At 41.3% G+C, this 11,103-nt stretch overlaps 1 pseudogene; it reads right to left on the bottom strand.

Annotated features, from left to right (window-relative positions):
• Positions 1-210: 210 nt before the first annotated feature.
• Positions 211-7,597, bottom strand: LOC126721680 (putative UDP-glucose flavonoid 3-O-glucosyltransferase 3; annotated as a pseudogene).
• Between the last annotated feature and the right edge of the window lie 3,506 nt (positions 7,598-11,103).

Genomic DNA, 11,103 nt, shown 5'->3' with positions numbered 1-11,103 from the left:
TTTCGAAGGTTCAAACTTGCATCTCGATGTTCAAGGGTTAAGTGTAATCGAAATCGAAGTGATAATTTAAGATGAAAAGTTTAATTTGCCCAAAAATAAATGAAATGAAATGATTTAAAAACTAAAAAAAATAATAATAAATAAATTAAAAAAAAAAAAAAAAAAAAAAAAAGCCTTAAGAAAACACACACACCTTAAAGTACAATTAGCTCATGGCATATTATCTATAACATCATCAATTAATTGTCCCAATGAAAAGTGAGAAGACCCACCATCCATCAAGGCCATCCTACTTCTTTCAGTCATCTCCTTCACCCTTTTCCTAATCAAGTTGTCACTCTCCATTAGTTGCCTTATTCCATTCTCAACATCCTTTGAGGCCACATTTATTTGATTATCAATCATAAAATCTCTCCTAGAATCCAATATGATCTCCATAGCTAAATTCAACTCCTTCACCATCTCGAAGGCATTCAACTGTTGTTCAGCGTAAAGTGGCCAAGCAGCAATTGGCACACCAAACTAGAGGCTCTCCAATATAGAATTCCACCCACAATGAGACACAAACCCTCCAATTGCAGCATGTGATAAGATTGCCACTTGTGCTGCCCAACCAATGACCTTTCCAATCCCAGCCTTCCGATCCAAAAATCCTTCTGGCAAGACTTCCTCCAAATTCTCATAATTAGTGGGAAGTGCAATCTTACCTTTTAGAGGGGGTCGGCGCAGGGACCATAAAAATCGAAACCCACCTCAATCAAGAGCTTGTGCGATCTCCCTCACTTGATTGTCATCCAAAAACACAAGAACACCACAGATAATGGAGGTTGATTATCAAGCCACTTCATGATATCATCAATTCTTTGATCGTCTGATCCATTGGACCCCACATGACTATCGTCGCTCTTCAAGTTTAAGATAGGTCCCACTGGGTACACTGGAGGAGTATTTTTAGCATTAGAAATAGACAGAATCGCATAAGATTCAAACCCCATAATACAACAAGCAGATATGATAGCAAACACAAAACAAAACACTTGCTCATTAGGCTAAATAGAGGACCTACAAGACCTAAGAAAGTCTATAGATAGTCCCTATTAACAAATAAATTTCTTTGCAAGGGAATTGCATGACCCTTTCAATGCAAGGGAATGACCATTTACACTCAGTTCTCATTTTCACCTTCTTAATGGAAGTAACAACACTATTCAAAACTAGGAAAACCTTGAAGCAACACAGCATTCCTGAATTCCAGATTTCAAAAACAGTAGCCCCGAAGCCAAGTTTACAAATTACAGCCTTTAAGCTCTGTCCTCTCCAACTGTTAACAGTAATAATCTAGTCTTCAGAAACGTGTTGTGCATCATTCATAATAAAAGTTCCAGCATGTGTTCTCAGTGTTGCATTGCATAAAATAATAAAAACAAGAAGATAAAAATATGTTTTAATTTTCCTTGTATTTATTTATTTTATTTTTATTTTTTTTGAGAAAGAACACTGTAATTTTAATTGATGAAAGCTGAATCAGTTTGAATTACAGAAAAGAGATGTGGGGAACATCCTCCATCCACACCGAAAACTTGCTAACATGTCTTGCATGTCTAGCAATGTTGTGGGCTGCCTTATTTCCTTCCTTCTTAACATGCCTATACTCTATTACATCGAACTAGCATCCATACATCTTTGCCTCTTCTATGAGATGCCCTATGTCTACTAAGGATACGTCCTCGCACATCAGAGAATCAATAGTGTGCTTTGAGTCACCTTCGAGAACAATGGTTGATAGACCAAGCTCTTGAGCGAACTTAAGTGCTTCCTTGATTGCAAAAGCTTCCACTGCATCAACAGAAAAGGGCAGTGAAAAATTATCTACCATGAATGCTACAACCCTACCTTGCTCATCCCTTATAATTACTCCAACACCTGCCTTCTGCTCCTCTCTAAATATAGCCCCGTCGAAGTTTACCTTGAACATGTTATTGTTCAGAGGAGTCCACCCCGTGTGTTAAGGAACAAGATTGCCTTGGTCTGGAGGTTTTAGAGGAATTGATCGTGCATAAGAGGCTTATGCAGACCATGCATTTTGAAGAACCCGCAAAATTGGAAATGGTTTGTCTTTAGTCTAAAGAGCATTCCTACGATGCCAGATCATCCAGACTACGTTGGCAAAGTAATTCAAATCCACCCCTGCTTCTATTGAATGCTCAACTAGGTCCCTGAAGGTCGTGAATGGTTGGGATACTGTAAAATTCCAACACGGATCGTTGGTCCACACTGGTTCGAGAAGTGGACAAGCCTAGAGTGCATGCAACTTGTCTTCAAGTGAGCTTTTGTAGTGATCGCACAAATCCTCAGGAATAATCATACGCCGCTTGAGGTTAACTTTTGAATGGATTGAATCTTTGATGGCTCGCCAAAATAAATTTCTAACTTTTGGCTGTACTTGTAAACCCCAAACCTTCTTCCATAAATTTGTCTCAATGGGGTGATAATCATTGTCCTCAAAATTTTGCGATTTACATAGGAACTGATATCCTGACTTGGCTGTGTAAACACCTGTTGAAGAGTAAGGCCACACTAGCTTTTTTGCCATAGGAATAGAGCTCGAAGGAATGGACTGAATCAGCTCAGCATCTCGGGGAGAAAAAATGGATTGTATAGTGGCCGAGTGCCACTCTTTGGTGTCTGGGTCAATGAGGGACACTACCTTGGCTTCCTCAAAAACTTGTGCCACAGGTGAGGAGGCAAAAGGCAAAAACTCTGAGGGCAGACAGGGGTCTATCCAATTCTAGATTGAAGTTCCATCCCCCACCCTCCATCTCATGCCCTCCTTAAGCACTTCCCTCCTTTTAAAATGCTTCGCCATCCATAAGAAGCTGTTGGTGAGTCTGCTGCCTCCATGAAAGAACAATGAGGGAAAAATTTGGACTTGAACACCCTGTGGAAAAGTGAGGTTTTGTTTTGGAATAATCTCCATGCTTCCTTTGCTAATAGAGCATCATCGAATAAAGCCAAGTTTTTGAAATCCATACCTCCTTCATTCTTTGGTTTACATAATTCCTCCCATCTAACCTAGTGAATTTCCTACGATCTCCTCGTTGTCCCCACCAAAATTTGTGGATTAGACCTTCGATCTCATTGCACAAACCAATGGGGAGTTTGAAGCAATTCATTGTATAGGTAGGTATAGCTTAGACCACCGCTTTGATGAGCACTTCTCTACCCGCTTGAGATAGCAATTTTTCTTCCCACCCTTGAAGCTTCCTCCAAACCTGCTCCTTGATATAATTGAAGCTTGCTTCTTATTTTTCCCCACAAGAGAGGGCAATCCCAAATATACCTCATAGTTTTGGATCTCCACCACTCCCAAGGTGTCTTTGATCAACAATTTTTCTTCTTCACTAGTAGACTTGCTAAGGAAGATGGGTGTTTTGGCCTTGTTGATTTGTTGACCTGAGCTCCTCTCATAAATATGAAGGATCTCCAAAATATTTTGGCATTCTTCCACTTTAGACCTGGAAAACAATAAGCTATCATCTGCAAAAAAAACGTGGGTTAGTGAAGGACTTCTTTTGCTAAGTGAGAAGCCATGGATATCTCCTCTCAAGGCCGATTGGGTGATTAGCCCATGAAGCCCTTCGGTGCATAAAAGGAATGGGAATGGTGATAGGGGGTCTCCTTGCCTTATCCCCCTTGTTGGTCTAATGAACCCATTTGGCGCACCATTGATGAGTATAGAATAAAAAACCGTTGACACAAAAAGCATCATAAGTGTGATCCATCTTTCATTAAACCCCATTTTTCTCATTACACTCTAAAAAGGGCCACTCCACATGGTTATAGGCTTTGCTCATATCTAACTTAAGTGTCATATACCCCTCCTTGGCAAATTTGTGATTTTTCAAACAAAGAAGAGACTCGAATACCAAAAGAATATTGCCTGAAATGAGCCTATCTTTTGTAAAAGCACTTTGGTGCTCGGTGATGATTTGAGGGAGGATCTTTTTCAACCTGTTTGCAAGGACCTTTGAGAAGATTTTATACTATACATTACATAAACTTATGGGACGAAATTCAGATACAAGTTCGGGATTTTTAACCTTTGGAATCAAGGTGATGAATGTATGGTTTAGATGCACGGATAGAGAAGTTGAATTTAAAAAAGATAGGACAGAAGTAGTGATTTCCTTACCCACCAAGTCCTAATAGTGTTGAAAAAAGAGGGGTGGCATGCCATCTGGTCCAGGTGCCTTTAGTGGAACCATCTGATTGAGCGCCAACATAACTTCACCTTCTAAAAATTCTGCCAACAATTGCCTATTCATGTCTTCGGTCACTGTGGTTTGAATTGAATCCAAAGCCAAGTCGGGTTGAACAGAATTAGAAGATGAGAATAGGTTCTTGTAAAACTCCAACATCACAGAAGCTACAATTTTTGGATCCGATCTCCACTGACCCACCTCATCCCTTATGCCTTCAATCTTATTTTTTCGAAACCATTGTGACTATGGAAATATTTCAAGTTTTTATCCCCATGAATTGCCCATAATGCCTGGGATCTTTGAAACCACATTCTTGTTTCCTTGTCAAGTAGATCATTGACTTCACATTTGAGTTGCCTTACCTGAAAATTAATCCCTGAAGTGAGTGCATTCGGTTCTGCCTTAGCTAAGAGCTTCTGCTATAGTTTCAATTCCTTTCTAATGCACCCAAAATGTCGACTGCTACATTGCTTCAAAGCCTTCCCACAATGTTCAATCTTTGACACAATACCTGAACCATCTTGAGCAAAACCCCATTTACCCTATTCAGCCTTAATAGTGTTTGTACAACCCTTATTGCCCACCCACATTTCTTCAAAGTAGAAGGGCTTCTCTAGGTTTGCTGGATCCAAAATTTCAGGTAGGATTAGAATGGGAGAGGGTTCAAAGTGCTACATGTCAAGTGATGCACCGAGGATCCTTCAAACTGCACAAGCCACTCATTGTTTGCTAAACTCCTGTCCAACCTCTCCCAATTGGTTTGCCCACTTTGATAGAATTTCTTCCACATAAAAGGATTTCCCTTTTACCCCATATCAAGAGAGCCACATTCGTCAATGGCATCCCTAAACAATTGCATCTGGGCATGACTTCTACTTGACCCACCTTTTTTCTCGGACCCCCTCACTATTTCGTTAAAGTCACCTGCACATAACCAAGGAAGATCAAATTGATTGTTTAATTGGCGGAGTAGAGACCATGATTCATGTCGTTTATGCGTGGTTGGCTCACCATAGAAGCCAGTAAACCTCCATGCTCCTTCACTGCCTCCTCCAATGATACAATTAATGTGACTTTTTGAAGATGTCTCCATTCTCAAACCCATTAACTCCTTCCAAAAAAGAACCAGTCCTCTCCCTCTGTGAATTCTAGGAACAATGATCGAAATTCAACTTGTGTTTTATTGTTTTTAGCCTTGCTCGGATTAAATCCCAAAGCTCCTTCTCTATCACCAGGTTCCCAAGCCTGTGACAATTCCACACTAAGAAACTCATGGCTCTTGGTGGGGCTGCTCAATAGCCTCCACCACTAGTTTGTTTGAGTATTGAACTTGTTGAGAGACATGTATGCATTTGTGTAAAAATTCTGAAGAGATCACATTAATGGTACTTTGTTTCCTTTTCCTCTCTAGCTCAAATTGGACCCTTGCTTCTTTAGGGCTAGGTTGGCGTAGGATACATTTCCAAGTTCTGACATTAGTTGGCTGCTCTACAATCTCAGCCGTTGGTTGTGATGATTGGATTAAAACCCTAGGCTTTTGTGATTCCGTGACTTGAGTTGGCGCTTGTGGGGTTTTTTCATTTGAAATTGCTTTGCATTAAATGGGGGCTGGCTTAACGAATGAATCATTACTTCCAAGATCCCCAGCATTTGACTCCACATTAAATTCCTCCAAACTCCCCTTATCACTACCAGACCTTGCCACATCGGGCTCTTTAATGCAGTATTTCATGCTTTCCAAATTTGACTCCATTAATTTGGAATCAACACCCTCCAGCGGTGACAATGATGTCGTGTCATTATTGTGTTTCAAAACTTGCGGATTGGACAGGCTATCAATATCATCACCATGAGTAACGTTTGTAATGTATGCATTGAATGGTTACTCATGTGCACTCACCCCTTCATCTGTGCCATTGGACTCACCCTGCCTTAGCCCTTCCACTTCCATATTGGAACATGGCATCCCAGGTTGCACGATGGTTAAGTCCATTCTGATCTTTGCTTGAGTTGCCATCTCAGCTCGTTTTTCAGCCTGCATACTACGTTTCCTTTCCTCGTAATAGCCTGGTACATAAATAACATCTCTCCCTATAGAACGATAAGGAGGCACTCTAAGATTTGGACCAAATTGTTGCTGCTCAGAAGTAAGCGTGCCATTACTCTGAATCCAAAGCTTGTAGTCCTTGTTGTTGTGATCCAAATGACCACACCAATAGTAGATGCTCGGAAGTCGTTCATACTTGAACTTGACCTAACTTTTGCTTCCATTAGGTAAAGTGGTTACCCCTTCCACGACATAAAGGGAGTGTAGTATCAACCACCACCTTGACATGTAAGAAACAACCGCCGTCCTCATCCACTACTCCATCTGTTTTCTGGACTTCCCCTACTACCTCACATAAACTCTCGACCACTTTCCTTGTCATGAAACTATTGGGAAGGTCATGAACTTGCACCCAAAAAGGGACCTTTTCGAAAACCAGCTCTATGACCGGAACATCATTGGAATAATGTTGCATGAGGATCAAGTGCTTATCAAAACTCCACGGTTGGCTCTTGAGAATCTTGTCCACCTCCATTAAGTTGTCAAAGACAAATAGGACGATGTTGTTACCTTGGTTAAAGACCCTAAATCCGTTCCCCCTCCACCACAATTGTTTAAAAGTCCGTGCAACTGCCTCCATTTGTAGAAAATGAGAGGTTAAAAATTTTGCCACAATAACAAACTCACCTTTTCTATGATCTTTCGGTAAGATGAATCCCATCTGTTCTTTCTCAGATAGCGATAGGTTGCACCAATTCATTGTCTATTCGTCCATTATCAGTCAATGGAAGTACTTACTGATCCTAAGGAGAGAATTAAGACTATTTCCCAAAGACCCCACAAAAAACAAAACAACCGCTAGCTCCAGGAGAATACGTGATCCTCCTAGAGAACACTAAACAAAACTCTTCTTAGGAAAGGGATGAAACTTCTACAGCCTAAGTGAAGTAGGAATGACGTACTCTCTTAGCAACTGAGAGACATGTTTTTTCTTTTTTATTTTCCTTGTAATTTGAGTTTTTTTTTTTTTGAAAGCAAAGCCAGTGAAATTTCATTATAAGGAATCAAAATACAGAGCATCCAACGCTGGTGGGGGGGATTCCTCCAACCAAATACATTCATCCTCAATTCCTCTAGCAAATTTAGCCAAGGAGTGAGCAACTGAGTTTGCTATTCTACTTACACAAGTGACCAATACAACATCTAGCCCCGACATGAGGCATTGGACATCTCCATATAAATGACCCAGGCGAGACAGAGTATCCCTTGAAGCTTCTAAATTCCTCATCACTGTTACGTTGTCTCCTTCCAGCACCTACTCCGCGAAACCGGCGTCCACTGCGAACTCAAGCGATTTCCGGCATGCTAACACCTCAACCTCCTCACTGTCATGCACCGGTGGACCTTTCGTAGCCAAGGCCGCCATTACTTCCCCCCTCGCATTCGGTATTACCGCTCCCACACCTGATGCGTTAATGTCCTTGAAGGTCACCGCATTGAAGTTAAGTTTGTACCAATTCTCCGGTGGTTTTGTCCAGGTTGCATTTCTTCTTGTTATCATCTGGACTGCTAAAAGTTGATGTGCAGCCTTAAATTCATCTAACAGTTCCACTGCTCTTCGCACCAGCCGAGTCGGATCCTGTATACTTCCTCCATATGTAACAGAGTTCCTTTGGTTCCAAATCAACCAAGCTTGGACAAGAAATAATTCAAACTCCTCTTGCGTTAGCTTATGCAATAACTCCATAGTAAGCTGCAAAACATCAGATTGTCCACCCATACTTTTCTGCACCCTTCGTGTACTCTCCGCCCAAACCCCACTAGCTACACTACATTCCCAAAGTGCATGAATTTCTGTTTCTTTTGTTCTCATGCATAACTCGCAAGTATCATCATCTAGAACTTGTTGTCGAACCAAATTCTCTCGAGTAGGCAGGATTTCATGACACGCACGCCACCCAAATACCTTAATCTTATTTGGGATGTGTGAATGCCATATTTTGGTCCATACCATAGAATGCACCCCTGTCTGAGAGCTCGCCCCCCTCATATCTTCCTCTTGTTTAAGATTCCTAGCCACATGATACCCTGACTTGACTATATATTCTCCCTTCCCTGTGTACAACTAGAAAATTGTGTCAGGAGTATTGCGACCGCTCAACAAAATTTGCTTTATGGCCTCTGCATCCTCTCTATGAAATCTGCTGTCTATCAGTTGACAATCCCATGTTTTTGTCGGCCAATCTATCAGCTCACACACCCTCCATTCCCACTCTTCTTCCTTCGGTGGGTGAAGCACCCTATTTGTTGTGTAGTTAGGGATCCATTTGTCTTTCATGACCCTGATTTCAGTCCCATTCCTCACCCTCCAGCAACATCCCTTTCGCAAAATTAATTAGGCTACCATCAAGCTCTTCCACACATAGGAACTGTTTGGTTTGTCATTCGCCTCCAAGAAATTGCACCTTGGGAAATATTTTGCTTTGAAACATCTATAAAGCAATGAATCCCTTTCTTGTAGTAGCCTCCATCCTTGCTTGGCTAGCATTGCCAAGTTGAAACTTTGGATATCCCTAAATCCCATACCACCTTCTCTCTTTGGTTGAGTAAGAAAATCCCAACTCTTCCAATGGATCTTCCTTTCACTATCCGTTTGACCCCACCAAAATCTTGCACACATAGAGTTTAGTTCATTGCAAATCTTCACTGGTAATTGAAACACACCCATTGTATAGGTTGGGATGGATTGTGCGACTGCTTTTATTAGCACCTCCTTTCCGGCTTTGGATAGCATGTTGCTTTTCCATCCTCGTAACTTTTTCCAGACCCTATCTTTAAGGAAAACAAAAGTTTGATATTTTGAGCTTCCTATCAGTGTAGGTAGGCCCAAATATGACTCAAACCTGTCCACTTCCTTAACTTTTAGCTTATCCTTTATCCAATCTCTTCGCACACCATCAACATTACTACTAAAAAATATAGAAGATTTTCCAAGGTTTATAAGTTGACCCGAAGCTTTAGCATAGAGCTGCAAAATGTCCACAACTTCTTGCACCTCATCTTGTGTGGCCCGGCAAAAAAGTAAAGAGTCATCTGCAAACAGAAGATGAGAAATGCTAGGTGCCCTCTTGCACACGGCCACCCCATGCACCCTAGCCTCAGCCTCTGCCTTTGCCAAAAGGGAAGAAAAACCTTCAGCACATAACAAGAAGAGGTAAGGGGAAAACGGATCTCCTTGCCGAAGCCCTCTTGATGGCTTAATACAACCATATGATTTTCCATTAATACGGACATAGAATGTGGAAGTAGTGATGCAGCTCATTACCCTTTCGATCCACCTCTTTGGGAATCCTATTTTTTCCATAATACCCTTTAGGAAAGACCACTCCACTCTGTCATAGGTTTTGCTAATATCCAGCTTCAAGGCCAGAGAACCTGTTTTACCATTTTTGCGACAGTGCATGGTATGAAGGGATTCATAGGCCACCAGGACGTTATCAGTGATAAGCCGCCCAGGTACAAATGCACTTTGGGAGGGCCACAATGTGTGTAAAATTAATGGGTCTATAGTCAGATATTTTTTCTGGTGATTTTATTTTAGGAATAAGCACAATGTGTGTAAAATTAATATCAGGCTCCATATATCCATTATTCAAAAAATCTAGCACTGCAGATATCACATCATCACCAACAATATGCCAAAATATTTGGTAAAAAAGAGCATTCATACCATCAGGTCCAGGCGCCTTTGTTGGTCCCATTTGGAACACCGCTGTCTTGATTTCCTCCGCACTGAAATCACTGGATAAAATTTCCCGCATAGTAGGTTCCACCCTGTGTTGTACTGCCTCTAGACATTCCTCCACCTGATCACTATCACTTGCAACATATTTTCAAAATAGTTAAGGGCCACATCCGCCACCTCTTCCACCTCTTCTACCCAAATATTATCACTGTTCCTTATCCCTTTAATAAAATTTCTTCATTGTCTTTATGAGGCTTTTGGGTGGAAAAATTTGGTGTTTTTATCACCATGTTATAGTTAAGAGACCCTTGAATGTTATGCCCAAAATATCTCTTGCTTACGTAATAGATCATCCAGCTCTTTACTGACTTCCAGAAATTCAACCTTATTTTCTTCTGTACACACCCCTGTGCCTAGCGTTTCAATCCTTCTCTGCAATACCTTTATTCTAGCAGTATCAGGATAAGTTTTAGAGGACCCCCATGCCTACAACTCCAACCCACAGTCCATAATTCTCTCCTTTATTCTTGACAAACCTGACCTTATTCCATCCCTTTTATTCCATGCATCTTGGACCACCGCTTCACAGTCCTCCCAAATTAATCAAGACTCCTCAAACCGAAAGCTCCTTATGCTCCTCATATTGCGATGTCTAGTGGACTTAGTCTGTAAAACAATTGGTAAGTAGTCTGATGCATGAGAATGAAGGTGTGTTACTGTGCACTCTGGAAACTTTTCCTTCCAATCCTCCATTGCAACGGCGCGATCCTGCCGCTGCCTGGTGTTTGCAAGGCCCGGTCTCTTGTTATTCCATGTGAATGGATATCCCAAAAAACCCAAGTCTGCTAAAGAACATCTTTCAAGCACCTCCTTAAAGTCATCCATCTGGTTATAAGGTGGAGGCCGGCTACTAAGCTTTTCATCGGAATGCAATATGGTGTTGAAATCGCCTATACACAACCATGGTCCATCTATAAACGTTGCCAAATGAGATAGCAGCGCTCATGATTTCACCTTCTAACTTGACTCTGGCCAACCATAAAACCTCG

This window comes from Quercus robur, chromosome 4 (assembly GCF_932294415.1).
Source record: "Quercus robur chromosome 4, dhQueRobu3.1, whole genome shotgun sequence".
Classification (NCBI taxonomy): Eukaryota; Viridiplantae; Streptophyta; class Magnoliopsida; order Fagales; family Fagaceae; genus Quercus; species Quercus robur.
The sequence above is the reverse complement of the archived record's forward strand: the minus strand, read 5'-3'. Positions and strand labels throughout refer to the sequence as shown.